The sequence below is a fragment of the Leptopilina heterotoma genome, unplaced genomic scaffold (genome assembly GCF_015476425.1).
Source record: "Leptopilina heterotoma isolate Lh14 unplaced genomic scaffold, ASM1547642v1 Lhet_270, whole genome shotgun sequence".
In the NCBI taxonomy this organism is placed as follows: domain Eukaryota; kingdom Metazoa; phylum Arthropoda; class Insecta; order Hymenoptera; family Figitidae; genus Leptopilina; species Leptopilina heterotoma.
Genome location: NW_025110979.1, coordinates 1,153,133 through 1,174,506, shown reverse-complemented (window position 1 = coordinate 1,174,506; position 21,374 = coordinate 1,153,133). Strand labels below are relative to the sequence as shown.

The 21,374-nt window shown below is 21.1% G+C and overlaps 1 protein-coding gene and 3 non-coding genes across 4 annotated transcripts in view; 1 reads left to right on the top strand and 3 right to left on the bottom strand.

The window, feature by feature from the left end:
• Positions 1 to 21,374, top strand: part of LOC122503852 (acetylcholine receptor subunit alpha-like) — a 252,448-nt gene that overhangs the window by 132,581 nt on the left and 98,493 nt on the right. The window contains exon 3 of the mRNA XM_043614597.1: positions 14,047 to 14,095. The gene's annotated coding sequence lies outside the window, so the exon portion shown is untranslated. The remainder of the gene's footprint in view (positions 1 to 14,046; positions 14,096 to 21,374) is intronic.
• Positions 7,654 to 7,726, bottom strand: Trnan-guu. The gene has a single exon. It is a non-coding gene; the product is annotated as a tRNA-Asn (tRNA).
• Positions 7,811 to 7,883, bottom strand: Trnan-guu. Its single transcript has one exon. It is a non-coding gene; the product is annotated as a tRNA-Asn (tRNA).
• Positions 7,988 to 8,060, bottom strand: Trnan-guu. The gene has a single exon. It is a non-coding gene; the product is annotated as a tRNA-Asn (tRNA).

The window sequence follows — 21,374 nt, the reverse complement described above, 5'->3', positions numbered from 1 at the left end:
ACTAATTTCTTTCGACAAATTTTTATAAAATTTTTAAGAATAATTAGAGTTTTCGAAGAAATTCGATTAAAATTGTATTAAAAATCATTGAAATTCTGCGATGAGTTTTATTATTTGTGAAAATAATTGAACTATACTAAAAAGAATTTTATTATTTATAAAAATAATTGAATTGGTGCAAAGAAATTCATAAAAAATTTGTAAATAATTGAATTCCTAAGAAATTTTTATTATTTATAGTTCTTTAAGTAGAAATTTTATCAAATTCTTTTTTAAATAATTTAATTTATTTGGATAAATTTATTTAAATTAGTAGAAATTGAAAATCATTGAATTGAGGAAAATTTTTGAAAATAATTTAAATTTTACCAAGACTTTTATTCAAATTCTTGAAAATAATTTAATTTCGAAGGAGAACTTTGTTATTTATAAATATACTTGAATTTTTTTAGGAGAATTTGAAAAAATTTCTAAACTTAATTGAATTTCTGCGGAGAATTTTATTACTGTTGAAAATAATTGAATCTTCAAAATTCAATATTATTTCTAGAAATTCAGGCTACAGTACTATTAATTTTCAATTATTTTTATTATCTCAAATTTCAACTAGATTTCATTTTTAAATCACTTTTTATTAGAAAAGTCTACGACAATTAAATTATTTGAATAGAAAAATAAATAATTTATTAAAAAATTGAATGTTTCTTAAAATTCAATTCTTATAAAGAATTTGAATAAAACTTTTTAGAATAATAATTTTTTTTCGAGGATTTTAATTAAAATTGCAGTAAAAATAATTGAAATTCTGCGATGAGTTTTATTATTTATGAAAATAATTTAATCCCTGAAAAAAATTTTATTATGTATGAAAATAATTGAATTTTTGAGAAGAAATAAGTAAAAAATTTGTAAATAATTGAATTCTTTTGGAAAATTTTATTTAAATAGTTGATATTAAAAATCATTGAATTGCGGAAATTTTTTGAAAATAATTGAAATTTTGTCAAGTTTTATTAAAATTTTTGAAAATAATTGAATTTCAGAGAAGAATTTTGTTATTTATAAAAATACTTTAATTTTTGCTGAGAAATTAAAAAAATTTTACCCATAATTGAATTTCTACGAATAATTTTATTATTTAAAAAAAATCAATTTTTTCAACAAAATTAACGCTATAATGCTTTTGACATTCAATTATTTATTTAAATACTTAGTAGTTATTGAAAATCATTGAATTGAGGAGAATTTTTGAAAATAATTGAATTTTGAGGAAGAATTTTGTTATTTATAAAGATACTTGAATTGTTGACGACAATTTTAAAAATTTTTTAAATATAATTAAATTTCTACGAAGAATTGTATTACTTTTGAAAAATATTGAATTTTCAAAATTTAATCACTTATAAAAATTCACGCTATGCTTTTAATATTCAATTATTATCTAAAATATTTACTGAAATTTAATTTAAGTCAATTTTAATTAGAAAATTCTGCAAGAATTCAATTATTTAAATACGAAAATAAAAATTTATTAAATTGAATGTTTTTCTAAATTTAATTTTCATAAAAAATTTTATCAACAAATTTTTAAATACTCAGTAGAATTCTTTGCACGAATTATTATAAAATTTTAAAAAATAATTACAGTTTTCGAGAAATACGATTAGAATTCTAATGAAAATAATTGTAATTCAGCGATGAGATTTAATTAAGAAAATTATTATTTATGACAATAATAGAATTCCTAAAAGAATGTTATTATTTATGAAAATAATTGAATTATTGCGAAGAATTTTATAAAAGGGTTCGTAAATAATTAAATTCCTGTGAATTTTTTATTATTTATGAAATTAATGAAATGTTTGAGTAGAATTTTATTAAAATTTTTTTCGAAAATTTTATTAAAATATTAGATGTTGAAAATCATTAAATTGTAGGAAATTTTTGAAAGTAATTGAAATTTTGCCAAGAATTTTATTATTTATAATGATAATTGAAATATTAACGTGAATTTTATAAAATTTTTGAACATAATTGAAATTTTGCTAAGAATTTTATTGAAATTCTTCAATTTAATTGAATTTCGAAGAAGAATTTTATTATTTATAATGGTAATTGAAATATTGACGAGAATTTTTAAAAATTTTTGAACATACTTGAATTTCTCCGAAGAAAAATTATTTCTTTTATTATTTTTAAAAATAATTGAACTTCTACAATAATTTGTAATTTCTCCAAAATTAAATTTTTCGAGAAATTTTTCATTGTTTTTAAATAAAATTCTTTTATAAATCCATTATTTTTAATAATCAATTAAGTATATAATAAAAAATTTTAATTTCAGAATTAATTATTAAAATTTTTCAAAAATCTAAGCTCTTTAAAATTTCTAATTAAGTGAATTGAAAATTGAAATTTTATAAGAATTTAAATTAAAACCTTTTGAAGTTGATCTATTTATGAAAATTGTAAACGCAACTCTTTCAAAGTTCAATTAATTTTGAAATATTTAAGTAAATTTATTCCTTAAATAATTTATAATAATTTTGATAGTTCTTCAAGAATTAAGTTATATTTAAAAAGAAATTATTGTCAGAAATAGAAAAAATGAAGGTTTTGTATTAGAATTCGTGGTAATTTCATAGTTTATAAGGCAAACAAAAAAGAACACAAAAATTTGGAATTTTCTTATGAATTCTAAAAATTTAATTTTTACCAGTATATTTAATAAAAATTCCTGACTTTTCCCTGATCAATTACACTTTCCCTGACTTTCTTGACCTGTGGCCTCGCCTGTGCCAAGCCTGTTAAATATAAAATTCTAAGATTATAATTAATAATATTATTAATAATATTAATTATTAATTTATTATTAATAAATATTTTCTCGTACAAAAAATTAATAAATAGTAGGTTTTAGTAGATAAGTGCGAGGCCTGCAATGAGAAAAAGAAAACAAATAAATGTAGAAACAAAATTCATCATTCTTGCAAAAGAAATAATTCTTTCCAAATGAGTTTAAAAATTCGAAATGAAAACTTTTCCCTCCGCAAAATTACCATTTTTCGGGCACATTTCCTTTTATGATAATTTCTTTAGTTGGACACACTCTCAAAGGAAGAGCGTTGTCTTAAAATGTATATATATATATATGTAATTTCACCTGGTGAATTTCGCACTTAAAGTTTATACAAGGCTCTTGATGTAATAAGGCTTGAAGTAGAAAGAGCGAATGAGAGTCAGAGAGAGAGAGAGAGAGAGAGAGACTTTTGTTTCAGTGAAAGGTCGTTATCATCCGACAAAAGTAAACGAGATCCGACGACAATCGTGAGGACAGAATCCGTCAAGTTTTCACGACTTGAACGTTTTGAAGAGTTAGATCAAGCATTCAGTAGTGTGCAAACGGGAAGTGTTGAGAAGGAAAAAGGAACGATAGAAAGAGAGAGAGTGTGTGTGTAGGATAAAGAAGTGATACTGTTTTCTCTCTATTCAACGTAAAGCCCTCTCTTTCTCTCTTTGCTCTCGGTCCACTAATCCGACTGTGTTTTCCTACTAAAAGGTTGACTTTGCGGCTCGACTATATAGTCCGATTAAACTTGCTTTTATTGCTCTTCTTCTTTTTCACCTGCTCACACATCAACGATAATTTACAATCGATAATTTCTATTTTTTCTTCTTCTTTTTCTTATCCAATTAGAATATGTTAGATTCTTTCACACGTCTCTCTAAAACTGATTTGGGAAAATTAAAAGTTAAAACTTAAAATCAGTTAAAATTTAAAAATGACTGAATTTTTAATCATTTTCATTACTTACTCGCAGAAATGAAGCAAATATTCTGTTTTCTTGTCGAAACCTTATTTTTAGGTTATTTTCAATAATTATTTTCAATATTTTAACTGCACGGTTGCCACGCTTTTGCTCTTTTCAAATTCCCTGACTTTTCCAGGTTTTCCAGATTTTCCAGGTGGTTAAAAAACAGAATTTTTCCAGGTTTTTAAAACGAAAATTATTCAAAAACATCAATAACTTCATTTTTAAATAAATATTTAATCATTATAATTGCTACTTTGTTACTGTAACTTCTTCAAAAATTATTTTCATCATTTCGATTATTCATTTCTCGAATTTTCAACTAAAATTCCTCTTCAAGTCAATTGTTTTAAAATAATTTTTGAAAAAGTTCTTTTTAAATTTTTAAATCCGTTTGTTTACAATTGAATTTTACGAAATTTCGATCATTCCTAAATTCTTCAATTAAATGCATATATTAGAAAATTCATATTTAAAAAAATTTGTATTACAAAATTTTAATAGAATTCATTATTAAAAATAATTATTAAAAAAAATTATTAAAAATTATTAAAATACAAAATTATAATTATTATTATTATTATTATTATTATTATTATTATTATTATTATTATTATTATTATTATTATTATTATTATTATTATTATTATTATTTAAATACAAAACTAAATAATTTATTAAATGGTTCACAAAATTAAATTCTCATAAATAATTTTATCAAACAAATTTTTAAATAATTAAATTCTTTTGTCGAATTTTACTAAAACTTGCATGAAAATAATTTTTTTTCCAAGGAATTCAATTAAAATTTATTGAATGGGAAATAATTGAAATTCTGCTATGAGTTATATTATTAGTAAAAATAATTAAATCCTTAAGAAGAATTTAATTACTCTTGAGAATAATTGAATTTCTGCAATAATTTGTAACTTTTCTAAAATTAAATTTTTTTTCCAATGTTTTTAACTAAAATTCTTCTATAAATCCATTATTTTTAATAATTTTTGAAAAAGTTCTTTGAGAATTTTCAAATTCATTTGTTTACAATACAATTTTACAAAATTTCAATTATTAGAAATTCTTCAATTAAAAATATATTAGAAAATAAAAACTTGAAATAATTTTTAAAAAATATGTAATTAAACTTTTTCAAAAGAATTAATTATACAGAATTGTTCGTTAAAAATATGAAAAATTAAGAATTTCAATGATTTTAATTTCAAATCTTTTTAAAATTCAATTATTTTTAAAAAATTCACGCTATACTGCTTTCAATATTCAATTATAATCTAAAATTTTAACTGAAATTCATTTTTAAATCAATATTTATTAAAAAATTCTATGAGAATTCAAATATTTAACTACAAAAATAAATATTTTATTAAATTGAATGTTTCTTAAAATTGAATTCTTTCTACAAATTAAAAAAAAAAAATTTTTTTAATAATTGAATTCTCTTGACAAATTTTAATAACATTTTTAAGAATAATTTCATTTTTCGTGAAATTTGATGAAAATTGTATTAAAAATAATTGAATTTCAGAGAAAAATTTTATTATTTTTTATAAAGATTATTGAAATTTTGATGAGAATTTTTGTAAATTTTTTAACATAATTTAATTTTTGCGAAGAATTATATTACTTTTGAAAATAATTGAATTCTTGAGACGAATTTTATTAAATTTTCTTTTTAAATAATTGAATTCTTTTGTGAAATTTTGATTGAAATAGTTAACATTGAAAATAATTGAATTTTGCCAATTTTTTGAAATTAATTAAATTTCTACGAAGAATATTATTAAAATTATTTTGAAAGAAATTGAATTGTTACAAAGAATTTCATTACAATTTTTGAAAATAATTGAATTCTATGTAAAAATTTAATTGAAAATGTATTGGAAAATAATACTTAAATTCTAATAAATAAAAATGTATAGCAAAGGTTTTTAAAATAATTGAATTTCTTTGATAAATTTTAAATTTTAATAAAATTTTTATGAATAATTACATTTTACGAGGAATTTGATTAAAATTGTATTAAATATAATTAGAAATTCTTCGATGAGTATTTATGAAAATAATTGAATCTCTGTAAAGAAATTTTATTATTTATTTGAGAATAATTGAATTTTTGCGAAGAAATTTATAAAAAATTTATAATTTATTGAATCCCTGTGAAATTTTTATTATTTTTGAAAATAATTAAATTTAATATCAAAATTTTTTCTAAATAATTGAATTCTTTTGGTAAATTTCATTAAAATAGTAGATGAAATTTCAATTATTGTGCAAAAGTTTGAATCAGATTTGAATATAATTTTCAAAGTTATTAAATACGGAACAAATGGGAAAACAAAATGATCACTAAGTGAAGAATCACGTATATAATAAAAAATTAATAATTAATTAATAAATAATGATGAAAAATAATTAAACATTACATCATTATTACAATTTTGTATAAAAGCCACAATAATAATTTGTTAAAATAATTATTGTATACTCTAAAATATATTGAATAATATATTGTTACTTCCTGTAATTATCATACAAAATACAGGAATAAAATATCAACTAACAACACATGTTCAAATGTGTATTATTTTAGACAAAAGAAGATTTCCTAACAATATTTGAAGCCCTGAAGGCGTCTTCATTTCAACTGTTTGTACCCAGAGAATTAATTACGGCACATTGTAATAAATATAATGGACTAACATTCTGTGATCACAATAATTATTCGTTTAAAAAAAAAAAACATTTTTTATACAAAAGAAAATATTTAATTAATACCAGATGAAAAAGAACTGGATACAGATTGAATCACACTATGTTACAATTTTTAATATTTATTATTTTTAAAGTGTAAACAAATTGCAAAAATATAGAAATTTTTGAGAAATCAATTATTTTCAAAACTTACAATTAAAATTCTTTTTAAGTTTATTTTCAAAAATTTTTATCAAACACTTTATAAAAAAATCAATTATTTTCAATTAAATTTTATAAAATTGCAAAATATTTATTGAAAACACTTTTCAATTGTAAATTTCGAAAATTTAATTCGAGAAATTATTAAAAAATATTTTTTGAAGATTTGTCAATAGTTATTTTTCACACTATATATAAAAATCGAAATAAGTTTCATTTTATATTAAAAATTATTGCAATATTTGGAAAAAAAAGTCGAAAGAGTCGTAATTTTTGAAAATAAGTCAAAAGAAGTCACTAAAAATTAGAAGAAAATTAAAAGAAAAAATAATTTTTGGAAAAATTGAATCACATAAAAAGAGAGGTCATTGATAGCATCAGAAGTTTCCTGGACAGTCTTTGCGATAATAAGACTACCAGGAGTGGGTATTAATCACGGATCATAACCCAAATTCATCACATGCTAAGAGGATCAGTGATGACCCTACTGAATGACAATTTTCCGAGGCGCCTCTCGCCTTTATATAGCATCAAGAGTCGATGTCGACTATGAGAGACCTTGAAGAGCGCCCTACCTGCTGGAAGCTAACGGAACTATTTCCACTTCTCTTATTCCCACTCTGCCCCCTCTTACTCTCCCTCCCTCTCACTCTCGCTCTCTCACGCCGCTAACACGTGTCTCGTTGTGCCAACTCAATCGATTCAACACTCAAACTCTACGAGATAAGCCACGCCACACTTGTTCTCACAGCTGCATTCGAATTGCTGACAACTATTCACTTCTCTAAATCACTTAACAATTTTTTTCTTTCCAACAAAAAAAGACCATCCATTCAATAAAAAAAAAATACTTTCGATAATTTTGTTTAAAAAATAAAAAGAAAAAAATAGAAAAAAGAACAAAAAAATTCGCCCCCGGGTGGGCTCGAACCACCAACCTTTCGGTTAACAGCCGAACGCGCTAGCCATTGCGCCACGGAGGCAGATGTTCAACGAAGTCTTAGAACACGTCTTGAAGTTCGTGACTAATTTTTTTTTTCTAAAAATAAAAAAAGAAAAAAAAAGTACGCCCCCGGGTGGGCTCGAACCACCAACCTTTCGGTTAACAGCCGAACGCGCTAGCCATTGCGCCACGGAGGCAGTTGTACAACCGAGTCTTATAACACGTTTTAAATTTTATGACTAATAATTCCAGCATAAGAATAATTTTTTTTTTCTGAAATAAGAGAAAAAAAAAAAAAATTCGCCCCCGGGTGGGCTCGAACCACCAACCTTTCGGTTAACAGCCGAACGCGCTAGCCATTGCGCCACGGAGGCCGTTGTATATCCGAGTCTTAGAACACCTTTTGAAGTTCGTGACTTATATTACTCATAGTTATATTCAATATTATAATTTTTCGACTGGAATCATTAACTATAAGAATCTTCAGATTTTATTCTTTCATTCATAGTCTGTCCACGCTCTGAAGTTAATTTTTGTGTAAGCTTTCGATTTGTTTTTTTTTTTCTTTAAAATTTTACAAAATTGCTTTAATAAAATTCAAAGTTTTTTTACAAATAAAGGGAAAAAATGTATTTATAAATTCTATTTGTCAATTACAAATTTTAATTGAAAATGAAATTGAAACTTTTTTATTTTTTAGAAAATAAAGAAAAAAAAATTACTAAAAAAAATGTTCTGTTAAATTTATTTACGAATTTCTTTAATTGTAAAATTATTCGAAAACATCATTTCTTTTTTAAATAAATATTTAATTATTATTATTTTTTCACAGGAATTCAAATTTTTAAAAATGTCAAATTATCATTATTTTATATTAAGAATATATTGTTACTGTAACTTCTTAAAAATTATTTTTATCATTTCAATTTAATTATTATTTTCTATCATTTAAAATTAAAATTTTTCTTTAAAACAATTTTTATTAGAAAATTTTACAAGAATTCAATTCTTTAAATACAAAAATAAATAATTTATTGGGTAATTGAAAATTTCTGAAAATTGAATTCTCATAAAGAATTGTATCCAAAAATTTTTTAAATAATTGAATTCTTTTGCAAATGTTAAGAAAAATTTTAAGAACAATTTTATTTTTCGAGGAATTCAATTAAAAATATGTAAAAAGTAATTGAAATTCAGTGATAAATTTTATTATTTATGAAAATAATTAAATTTCCAAAAAAAAAATTATTATTCCTAAAAATAATTGAATTCATGTAAAGAATTTTATTATTTATAAAAATAATTGAATTATTGCGAAGAAATTTATAAAAAATTTGTAAATAATTTAATTTCTGTAAAATTTTGATTATTTTCTGAAAATAATTAAATGTTTGCCTACTATTTTATTAAAAAATTGTTTAAATAATTGAATTCTTTTTGGGAAATTTTATTAAAATTGTAAATATTGAAAATCATAGAAATAAGAAAATTTTTTGAAAATAATTGAAATTAGGACAAGTTTATTGACATTTTTGAAAATAAATTGAACTTTGGGAAAGAATTTTGTTATTTATAAAGACAATTGGGATTTTGAAGAGAATTTTTTTTAAATTTTGAACATAATTGAATTTTATGAGAAGAATTTTATTACTCTTGAAAATAATTAATGTTTTCAACAAAAATTTTAATTAAAAATTTTTTAATTTTATTATTTTTAAAATTGTTAATTTTATTTAAAAAAAAAGTAAATAAGAAGTTAGTCGCGTACGAATTTTTTCTAGTAAAATGATAAACGAAATAAAATAAACATCCACAGTCTAATATAAAAATTCAGAAACAAAATACAGCCCGGGGTATTATGAATAAATAGGTAAACAAAAAATAATTTTCTATTTCCAACGTTCGTTCAAAGAAAATAAATCAAAAAACATTTTAAAAAAATATATTTTGAAAATGAAAACATAAAAATGTTTAAAAACAAATGAGTGAATTGAAAAATATTTTTAAACACACGAAATAAGTACATATATTTTTATAAAAGATAAAATAAAAGGAGTAAATATTGCTGAAAGAATAGAAACATTTGTAAATTGAAATACCTTTTTCTACGTTAAAAATAAACGAAAAAGTGAATATTAAAAATGTGTGGAAAATTCTGAAATAACCGTCAAACACTGACATTTTTGGTCGTACAACATATATATGTGAATAAAAGAGGTGAAAAATGTAGTGGAGAGTGAAATCAAAATTCTGCACGTATGAAGTAAAAATCTAAAGACATGTACAACATCACGTCAAGGACTGAATTTTAAAAAATGATATAACCACCAGGGATATTACTTGAGTGAAATGAATAATTTAACTAAATGGAAACGCTAAGAGTGGATGGACACTATTATCAGATAAATATTTGACAACTTAAAATGACAGTGTTTTATATTTCATTTTATTTTTTCTTTTAAATTTCTATTCAAATTATCAATATTTTCAGTATATAAATTATCCAACTATCAATTAACAAAATTTTTAAATTTAAATTAAATTAAATTATTATTTTTAACTGTGGCAAAAAAATAATTTGAATATTCTTTTAAAATTATTTTTAAGGTAATTTTTTTGAGGAATTCAATGTTCGTAAAATAAAAGAGTATGGAAAATATTTTTATTCTTTTTGAATTTTTATTTTTCTTTAAATTTAGAGGATTTTTAGAACCATGCGAATTTTGTAGAAAATATTTTATTGCATGCAAAAAAAAATTTTAATGAAAAAATTGATTTTTATTATATTTAAAACATTTTTTTAAAACTATTTTTAGGCTAAAAATTCTAAAATATAGCATTTTTATTTAAAAATTAATTTCTTTATTTTTCTAACTAATTTAAAAATCAAAATTGTCAAATGAAAAATCAAAAAATTGATTTTTATAATTTTTGAAACATTTTTTTGGAAAAAATCTATGCAGAAAATTCTAAAACACATCATTTTTAATTGAAAATTCATTTGTTTATTTTTGTAACTAATTTAAAAATAAAAATTGTCAAATGAAATAATTGATTTTTATAATTTTTGAAACATTTTTTTGAAATATTTTTTTTGACAAAAAAAAAACTACTTTTAGGCTGAAAATTCAAAAAAATGCAATTATTATTCAATTTTTCTGTTTTTTGAAAATTAATTTGTTTATCTTTTTAACTAATTTCAGATAATAATCAAAACTCTAAAAATTGGAGTTCATTTAAATTGAAAATGAATTTTTTTCAATTTTATTTCATCAAAGAAACAACGTTGATGTTTAGCATCGACGTTAACTTGAAACATCTAAAAATTGCAGTTAATTTTAATTAAAAAGGATTTTTTTAAATTTACTTATTAATACTAATTATCTTTTCAAAATTTTATTTTTCTTAAAAATTGTTAAATTTTGAAATTCAAGTGTAATTTTATAGAAAATTTTTTTTTTAACCAACAAATTTTCAAATAAAAGAATTGGTTTTTATAATTTTTAAAGCATTTTTTCGAAAAACAAAAATTTCTTTTTAGACTGAAAATGCTAAAAAATACCATTATTATTTCATTTTTTTATTTGAAAATTCATTTGTTTATTTTTCTAACTAATTTCAGACCAAATTTTTAAAATATTTTTTTTATATAAAAATTATGATCTAAAATTTTTTATAAAATTTAGAAATGATTTTTCAAATAAAAAATTGAATAACAATTGTATTTTTTAACTTTTTCAGTTTTTTTTAAAAAAAATGCTTCAAAAATTATAAAAATTAATTTTTTTGTTTGGCAATTTTTTTCGTAAATTCAAAAACATATTTTTTACAAAATTACTACTAATTTTTAAGAAAAAAATTCCATATGGATCAAAATATTTTCTGACCGATTTTATCTTATGTCCGTTGAATTTCTCTCAAAAAAAAACAATTAGGTATTCAGTTAATTTATTTCATAATAAATTTATTTATTTGCTTCATTCTTATATTTGTTTAGGTATTTTTATTCATTAAATCGTAAATATTAATTATTATAATTATTTTATTTTTCAGTTTATTTGTCTATTCATTTAATCAACTTTAATTAACAAATATAACTTAAAAAATCCCTGAAGTTAAACTATTTTAAAAATATACTTAAAAAAAATATATCCAACAAATATAATTTTAAAAAAGTGTAATTTTTGGAAATTAAAATTATGTAGAATTTTAATTCATCAAAAATTTATTTCACAGAATTATCACCTGCCCGAAAAAACTAGAAAAAATTTCATCACAAATTTAATAATAATTTATCACTATATTTTTATTGATTTTTGTGCCATTTCTGAATTGGCAGTTTTTAAATTCGCGTTAAAATATTTAATATTTTTCGTTTCGTACTATTAAAAATTATATTGAATAAAAATTCTGCTAGCGAAACATTTTAGGTGAAAATTTCAAAAAAATTTCATTTCTTTATATTGTTGAGACTTAGCGTGGAAAATTATTTGCAATTTTTTTTTTTTGCAGAGAAAAATGTCCCTCTTTCTGATTTTATTTACAAAATTTTCTTTGCATTGCTTGAATTTAGAATTCTTGAAAAAAATTTCAACTCTTTTTTATTTCTAAGAAAAAAACAAAATTTTTTTACATTTAGCGCCGACGCTAACTGCAAAAAGTTCTTTTGAATTAAAATCAACCCTAATTTTTTAGGGTTTTAATTTTAATTAAAGTTCATTAAAATTCAAAAGGAATTTTTTTGAACTTTAATCAATGAAAAAATGTTTATTTTTAGCATTGACGGTAAAACTTCAAAACTCTAAAAATTGGGGTTAATTAAAATTCAAAAGGATTTTTTTTTGTAATTACGTAGAATCAAGGAAAGAATTTTTCAACGTTTAGCGTCGACGCTATCATAAAAAAATCTAAAAATTGTTGTTAATAAAATTTCGAAACGAAGAAAAAAAAATGCTTTTTCCACAAATCTCGCACTTAAAAATTTTTCATTTTCCCCCGTTTTCTTTAGTGATAATAAAAGTGAAAGGGGGAGGTGTGTGTGTATCAAATGGCCGAGAATTTCTTTTTTCTTCCTCCGTTTTCCCGATTCCAATATCCGCCTTTAGGACTGGGTAATACCGGATCGGAACGCTATTAACAAGGGTTTGCCGGAAGGTCGATTTACGAGAAATAATTTCATGATTTCCATCGAATTGGGGCAACTAGGCACGGCCACGAGCAATCGACTCAGAATAATTAATTACATGCAATTAGTTGGCAACAATTTATTATTTCAGCGCGAGAGCGAGTTAACCTGTGATAGGGGGAGTATTATAAAATCAAACACACACTAAATCCTCAGAAACCTCAAATTGCTGTCTGTAAAGTGTGTGTACGCGCAACATCAGCGATTATAATGGATTTTCGTTATACTATATATATATAACCGTTCCTATGATGCGTTCAATAGTTGCTCAATAGCTGTTCCATAATTGTCCAATAGTTGTTAAATAATTATTCAATAATTGTTTAATAATTATCCAATAATTATCTAACAATTATCCAATAACTGTCTAAAAATTATCCGATAACTGCCTTATACTTAGCCGAGAATTTTTTAATTAATAATTATACAATATGATTGTAATATTAATATAAGGAATCTGCGCTCTTAATTTGAATTAATAAAAAAATTTAATAAATTGAATTAATGCTAATACATTAGTAAATTTTACTAATAAACAGTAATTTCTACTAATTTATTAGTAAAGATTTCCAAATCTAAAGCAAAATGTCAATCACTAATTTAAATTAGTAAATATTTTACTAATTAAAATTTAGAGAGTATAGAGTTAGCGTCGATGCTTAGCAAAGAAAACTAGGTTTTTATTGATGATAATGACACTAAATAATATTTTTAGTGATGTTTTTATAATTAAAAATATATTTTTTGTTTCCAAGTGTCAAAAATTGACAGTTTTCGACCCTTAGCAACGAATACTAAATACTTAGTGATAGAAATATCACTAAAATTATTTTTATTGACGTTTTCATAATTAAAAATATAGTTTTTGTTGCTAACTGTCGAAAATTGCCAACTTTCGACGCTTAACGACAAGAACTATATATTTTTACTTTAGTAATGGAAACGTCACTAATTTCGCTATTTTCGTTCTGAAATGTTATACTTTCGACGCTCTTTAAAGTTAAAATATTTAGAAAGAAAATTAATTTAGTTTCACTGGTTACAAAGAGAAAAAAAATTTCTTTCGCTTAGATAATTAACTTCATTAGTAAATTATTTTTCCTTGTATTATAAAAAATTATTTTTCTCCTATAAACGTAAACTAACAAGAAAATCCTAATTTTTTTTTTTTGCAGATTTCTCCTGTTGGCAACATGTTGTAACGCAGGAACAGAAATCACAAAGGTATGAAACAAAAGAACAAACAATATTTAAATTACCTTAATTAAAAAACGCAGAAAATTCTGGTTAAAATCTAAAAAATGAAACTTTAAAAATAACGAATTCTTATTAAAAACCAAAATTAAAAATATTTTTAATGAGAAAAAACCCAACTTAAATTTTAAAAAAACCAGTTATTAACAGATAAAACTATATTTTTAATTAAGAAAAAAGTCCTTAAAAATAAAACTACAGTTTCAGTGATGAAAAAAATGATTTAAAAAGAATAATTTTCGTTTTCAACGTAGATAATAATTGACTAACTTCGACGCCTAGCAAATAAAACTATCTGAATTGCGACAAAAATTTAATTTTGTTTTTCCCTGAATTTTCCCTGACAAAACTTCAAATGATTTAAAAAAAAAATTAAATTAAACTTTTTCAAAACAATTAATACGACAGAATTGTAAGTTAAAAGTATGAAAAATTCAAATTTTCAATTCAATTTCGACAAATTTTTATAAAATTTTTAAGAATAATTACATTTTTTGAGTAATTTAATTTTAATTATAAAAAATTTGTAAATAATTAAATTAATTTGACGCATTTTAATAAAATTAATAAGAAAACTTGAAATTTTCAAAAATTTGGAATGTAAACTTTTTTTGAAGTTCAACAACAACTTATAAGAATATTATTATAAAACAAGAAGATATTGAGACCTTCTCGAAATTCAATTATTTCTAAAAATTCATGCTATAAAGTTTTTAATATTCAATTATTATCTAAAATTTAAACTAAAATTAATTTTTAAATCAATATCTATTAGAAAATTCTACGAGAATTCAATTATTTTAATACAAACATAAATAATTTATTGAATAATTGAATGATTCTTAAAATTGAATTCTCATAAAGGGATTTTTTTTAATTGATTAAAAATCATAATTTTTCATCACTTAATTGGTAAATTTTTTAACTAAAAATAATTGAATTCCTACTTTTCATTGAAAAAATTGAATTTACAAGAAGAATTTTGTTATTTTCAAAAATAATTGAATTCCTGCAAAGTATTTTATTTTTTGATAAAAATTAAATTTCTGCGTTGAATTATATTAAAATTCTTGAAAATAATTCAATTCTTTAAAGGAATTTTGTTAAAATTGAAACTGATTTAATTCTTTTCAAACATTTTTATCAAAATCTTTTAAAAGTAATTGAATTTCATTAAAATTTTTGACAATAATTTAATCTTGTCGAGAAATTTTATTAAACTTGTATTGAATATAATTGAATTTTTGCGAAGAATTTTACTCAAAATTATGATAACAATAGAATTTCAACGACGAATTTTATTATTTATAAAGGTAATTGAATTTTTGTCAAGAATGTAATAAATATTTTGAAAAAAAATTGAATTCTTGACAAGAGTTTTAATAAAATCTTTAAAAATAAATAATAATTGATTTTTAGCAAAGAATTTAATACCTATAATATTTCAATACTTTAATGAAATTTAGTTAAAATCGTTTTGAAAATAATTGAACTCTATAGGAGAATTTTATCAAAAATTTTGAAATGAATGAAATTCCATCGAGAAATTTTATTAAAAAATTGAAAATAATTGAAATCTAACAAAGAATTTTATTAAATTTTTTTTTTTAAATAATTGAATTCCTGTGGAAAATTTTATTTTTGAAAAGAATTGAATTCTTGGGAAGAATTTTATTAAAATTTCTTAAATAATTGAATTACTTCGAAGAATTTTTTTGTTACAAAAAAAATTGAATTTTTTCAAAGATTTTTAATGAAATTTTTGACAATAATTGTATTCCTAGGCAGAGTGTTATATATTTTTTATGAAAATAATTGTATTCTATGATCAATTTTATTATAATTTTTCAAATTTATAAAACATTTTAACAAAATTTATTTAAAATAATTAAATAATTCTGGAGAAAAATTTTATTATTTATGAAAATAATTGAATTCTCATGAAGAATTGTATATTGAAAATAATTGAATTGAGTAGGAAAATTTTATTAAAATTGTAATTTTATTAATTAAATTTTGCAAAGAATTTTGTCAACATTTTTTTAAATAATATTTTTAAATAATATTTTTAAAAAAATTTAATTTAAATTTTTCGAAATAATTGAATTGATGCGAAGAAATTTATAAAAAAAAATTGGTAAATAATTGAATTCCTGTGAAATTTTTACTAAAATTTGGTTTAAATAATTAAATTTTTGGAAAAATTTAAATAGTCGATATTAAAATTTTAAAAATATTGGAAATGAAGAAAATTTTTGATAAAATTGAAATTTGGCCAAGTATTTTATTCAAGTTTTTGAAAATAATTAATATTCGGAGAAGAATTTCATTATTTATAAAAATAATGTCACTGACAATAAACAAAAAGTAGAAAAATTTTTCTCAAAAATGTCAAGTTTTCCAATCCCTTTGGCGTACGGTTTTGGATCGAAACGAGAAAAGATGTATCCAGATGATAAGATATCGGTGTTATGCAACCGCATTAGTATTGCAAGCGGAACGCGAAACGAATGTCAACCAGAAATTCATCTTCATAGTCTCTATCTCTCTATATATACATATATACATACAACTTGCAATACTTGCCAAAGAGTTAAGTTCTAACATTACGTCCTCAAATCACGTATATTGACAAACACTATTTTTTTTCAAAAATACGACTATTCAGAAGAAGGATATCCTAACGGATGCAATAATAAGCAATAATAAGCTTATATACAGAAAAAGGTTCATCATTTAATATTTTCGAAAATAGAATATTGTGACATTTTATAATAAGAAAAAATGTGTCAAAAGTGTAAAGTGCACGATAATCAAATTTTCTTGAATCTAGAAAAAAAAATTATATGGGAGCATTTTTTTTCAACGTGAATATAATATCGAAACTTTATAAGCAAACACATGGTATATTTATGGTATATAGGAGAGAGGAGTGGGGGGAGAGAAAAAGAGAGAGATATGCATAGATGAAACTCGAGAAAGTTTATAAATCGAAATTATTCAAATTTCCACTCTCTTTAGCACGTATATCGTATATTATTTATGTATATTAGATTCATATATTTGTGCGCTCACTTAAAATGTGAACTGAAGTTTATTTTTTTCTACTTTTACTATAGATCTTGTACTATATAATAATTTTTCTTTGCACAATTTTCGATTTAAAATTACAAGACGAAATTTTCATTCGAAGCAAATTTAATTTATTTCTGTTGAATAAAAATCCTTAGAAAAAACTACATGAATTTATTATTATTACAGATTAGAATTATTTTTTACTATAGAACAATTTTTACAAAGATTAAGTGACAAACTAAAACAGGGTTGTCACAGGTCAGGAAAGTCAAGGAATTTAAGGAAAAGTCAGGGAAAGTAGAATTGATCAGGAAAAAGTCAGGGATTTATAATCTTATATTAAAAGTACTGGAAAAATTAATTTTTTAAAATTCATTTAAGCAAAATCTGAATTTTTTTGCGGTCTTTTTTGTGAATTTAATTAGAAATTTTAAATAACTTAGGTTTTTAAAAATTTTAATAATTCAAATTCTTCTGAAATTAGTTAAATATTTTTAATATACATTTAATTACCTACTAATTGAAAATAATATGGGTTTATAGATGAATTTTAGTTAAAAACAATTAAAAAATGAAACTTTAGAGAAGTTACAAATGATTACAGAAATTCAATTATTTTCGAGAATTCAAAAAAAAAATCTTGACGAAACTTCAATTATCTTTAAAAATAATAAAATTCTTCTCCGAAATTCAATTCTTTTCAAAAACTTGAATAAAATACTTGGCAAAATTTCAATTATTTTTAAAAATAAAATGCATTTTCCTCATTTCAATTATTTTTAATATCTACTACTTTAATAAAATTTTACAGAAAAAATTTAATTATTTAAACAAAATTTTAATAAAAAAATCACAGGAATTCAATTACAAGTTTTTCAAAAATTTCTTCGCAACAATTCAATTATTTTTTATTTCTTAATGAAGTTTCTCGAAAGAATTCAATTATATTCAGAGAATTTAAGTAAATAGTTCTGAAAAATTCAAATATTTTGAAAAATTTAAATAAAATTTTGAAAAAATTCTTTACAAGATTTAAGTTAATACAATTACAATTTTAAAAAAATTTTCCGATATAATTCAATTATTTTTCAATACAATTTTTCTTAAGAATTTAATTATTTTTACAAATAACAAATATTTTATTGGAATTCAATTATTTTAAAAAATTTTGCTAAATTGCTTCATAAATTTGAAAAATTATAATAAAATTTATCATAGAATACAATTATTTTCATAAAATTTAACATTCTTCCTAGGAATACAATTATTGGCAAAAATTTTAGTAAAAATCTTCGAAACAATTCAATTATTTTCGTAAAAAATAAAATTCTTCTTAGGAATTAAATTATTTAAGAAATTTTAATAAAATTCTTCCCAAGAATTCGATTCTTTTCGAAAATAAAATTTTTCACAGGAATTTAATTATTTAGAAAAAAATTTAATAAAATTCTTCGTCAGATTACAATTATTTTCAATTTTTTAATGAAATTTCTCAATGGAATTTAATTATTTTCAAGAAGTTTAAAAAAAAAAAATTCTGAAAAATTCAATTATTTAAAAAGATTTGAATAAAATTCTTCACGAGAATTTAATTATTTTCAAAAATAATAATAATATTTTTCTCCGGAATTCAATTATTTTCATAAATAAAATTCTTCACAGGAATTCAATTCTTTAAAAAAATTTATAATAAAATTCGTTGAAAGAATTTAATTATTTTCAAAAATAACAAAACTTATCGCAGAATTTAAATTATTTTTTATACAATTTTAAAATAAAATGATAGAAAATTGCATAATTTTTCAATTAAAGAAATTCGTAAATAAATGTAATAGAACATTTTTTTGAGTATCTAATAATTTTTGGAGTGAATCAGAATATTTTTCAGGGTCAGGGGAAAAGTCAAAATTTTGTCTCGAAATCAGGGAAAAACAAATATAAATTTTTGTGTCAACTCTGTAAATGTTACCATAATTTGTACATTTACTGTAAAAAAAATTTAATTTCTGTCCACTTTTAACTAAATATTAGAAAATAAAAATTTAAAATAATATAAATAAATGAAATTAAACTTTTTCAAAAAAATTACTTTCAAAATTTAATTATTTATAAAAATTTACGCTCTAATGCTTTTAATATTTAATTATAATTTGAAATTTTAGCTGAAATCCATTTTTAAATCAATTTCTATTACAAAATTCTTCTAGAATTCAATTATTTAAATACAAAATGAACAATTTATTCAATAATCGCATGTTTCTTATAATTGAATTCTTATAAAGAATTTTATTAATAATTTTGTAAATAATTGAATAATTGAATTGAATAATTGAATTCCTATAAAAATTTTATTATTTATAAAAATAATTGAATTATGACGATGAAATTTATAAAAAAATTTGAAAATAATCGAATTTCTGTGAAATTTTTATTATTTAATGAAAGTAATTAAATGTTTGCGTAGAATTTTATTAAATCTTTTTTTAAATAATTGAATTCTTTTGGAAAATTTTATTTAAATAGTAGATATTTAAAGTCATTGAATTGAGGAAATTCAATGAAATTTTTTTAAAATAATTGAAATTATGCCAAGAATTTTATAAAAAATTGTTGAAAATATTTGAATTTCGAGTAAGAATTTTGTTAATTGTAAAAATACTTGAATTTTTGAAGAGTATTTAAAAAAAATTTTAAACACAATTGAATTTCTTCGAAGAATTTTATTACTTTTGAAAAAAATTGAATTTTCAAAATTCAATTGTATCTAAAAATTCAGGCTATAATGCTTTCAATATTCAATTATTATCAAAAAATGTTAACAGAAATTTAATTTTGAGTCAATTTTTATTAGAAAATTTTGCAATAATTCAATTATTTAAATACAAAAATAAAAATTTATTAAATAATTGAATGTTTCTCAGAATTTAATTCTCATAAAGAATTTTATTAACAAAGTTTTAATACATATTTTTAAATTATTTAAATAATTTAAAAATTATTTTCCTTGGATCAAATAATTAATTAATTAATTAATTTTTTTTTTTTTTTTTTCAATCAAATAAATATTTTCTTGAGAGGTAAAAATAATTTTTCAATTAATCTTACCTTTGGGGAATTTAAGAATTTAATTGAAGATTATTATGATTATTAGTTTCTTTTTCCATAGTTTTGAATTTATTTTAAATGAAGATTTTCTTTTACTGGCGATGTATATATGTGCAAGAAGGACAATCATTACATGTTTCTGGGGGGAGTTTACATTTTATTAGAAACAGAAAAGGACTCTTTGCGAATTTCTCAAGTTCACAATCAGTATAGAGAGGTTTTCTCTTGCTTCTACCATATTATATGGAATGGTATGGAACTAAAGCTTGAAACTTTCGAGCTTCTAAGCCGTAACTCAGGGTGACGTTTGACCTACACCGTTGTTACCGACTTAAAACTTTATGTTTTCATGGTAGCTCACCGCCAATGGCTCACATGTGTCACTTATACATTTGCACACACTCGTAAATTCAGTGGCTAAAGGGTGAAGAAGAACTTTTCACCCCTCCCCATCCTTTTAGTCTCTCGATAAAAAATCAATTTTTTAAAATTCTTTAATATTCGTAAAATCATTGACACGAAAAATCGCCGAGAATCGAGTTTTCAATCTTTATAATTTACCTTATTGCATTTGGCATTTGAATTTCTGAAATTGGCATCGATGGTTACTGTGTCAAAAAACTATTTTTCTTTTGCAAAGAAAATGGTTTTTGACGCTTATAGCGTCGACGCTAACATTGGGAATTTAAATTTAGGTCGCAGTTCAGTATTTTTTCCGTGCTTTTTGATAATAAAAATCAAGTCACTAATAAAATTTTTGAATTTAAAAATAATTAAGTAGAGTTGCCATAAAAATTTGATTTCATGTTTTTCCTTGATTTCCCACTTTTCTCTCTGATTTCCAGGCAGAACTTTGACTTTTTTCCTGACACTCTAAAAAATATTTTAATTCACTCTAAAAATAATTAGATACAAAAAAAAAATGTTTAAAATTTATTTTTAGATATCTCTAATTGTAAAATTATTCGAAACATTAACAATTTTATTTTTTACATAAAATATTTAATCATTGTTCCTATTATTTTTCCATAGATATTAAGATTTTAAAAAATTTCAAATTTTAAATACT